The sequence below is a fragment of the Arachis ipaensis genome, chromosome B2 (genome assembly GCF_059453495.1).
Source record: "Arachis ipaensis isolate K30076 ecotype BB chromosome B2, ASM5945349v1, whole genome shotgun sequence".
Lineage (NCBI taxonomy): Eukaryota > Viridiplantae > Streptophyta > Magnoliopsida > Fabales > Fabaceae > Arachis > Arachis ipaensis.
In genome coordinates this window covers 28,897,903-28,898,505 of record NC_142437.1, presented here as the reverse complement: position 1 = coordinate 28,898,505, position 603 = coordinate 28,897,903, and the positions used below count along the sequence as shown (strand labels likewise).

The window sequence follows — 603 nt, the reverse complement described above, 5'->3', positions numbered from 1 at the left end:
GATCCTTTTCAGTGCTTAACTGAATTCTTGCAGATCTGTGATACTGTTAAGACTAATGGAGTAGATCCTGAAGTCTACAGGCTCATGCTTTTCCCTTTTGCTGTAAGAGACAGAGCTAGAGTGTGGTTGGACTCTCAACCCAGAGATAGCCTGAACTCTTGGGATAAGCTGGTCACGGCTTTCTTAGCCAAGTTCTTTCCTCCTCAAAAGCTGAGCAAGCTTAGAGTGGATGTTCAGACCTTCAGACAGAAAGAAGGTGAATCCCTCTATGAAGCTTGGGAAAGATACAAGCAGCTGACCAAAAAGTGTCCTTCTGACATGCTTTCAGAATGGACCATCCTGGATATATTCTATGATGGTTTATCTGAGCTATCAAAGATGTCATTGGATACTTCTGCAGGTGGATCCATTCACCTAAAGAAAACGCCTGCAGAAGCTCAAGAACTCATTGACATGGTTGCAAATAACCAGTTCATGTACACTTCTGAAAGGAATCCTGTGAGTAATGGGACGCCTATGTAGAAGGGAGTTCTTGAAGTTGATACTCTGAATGCCATATTGGCTCAGAACAAAATATTGACTCAGCAAGTCAATATGATTTCT

The 603-nt window shown here is 42.3% G+C and overlaps 1 non-coding gene across 1 annotated transcript; it reads right to left on the bottom strand.

Moving 5' to 3' along the window:
• Positions 1-216: 216 nt before the first annotated feature.
• LOC148573433 (small nucleolar RNA R71) lies at positions 217-324 on the bottom strand. Its single transcript, XR_015906401.1, has one exon. It is a non-coding gene; the product is annotated as a small nucleolar RNA R71 (small nucleolar RNA).
• Between the last annotated feature and the right edge of the window lie 279 nt (positions 325-603).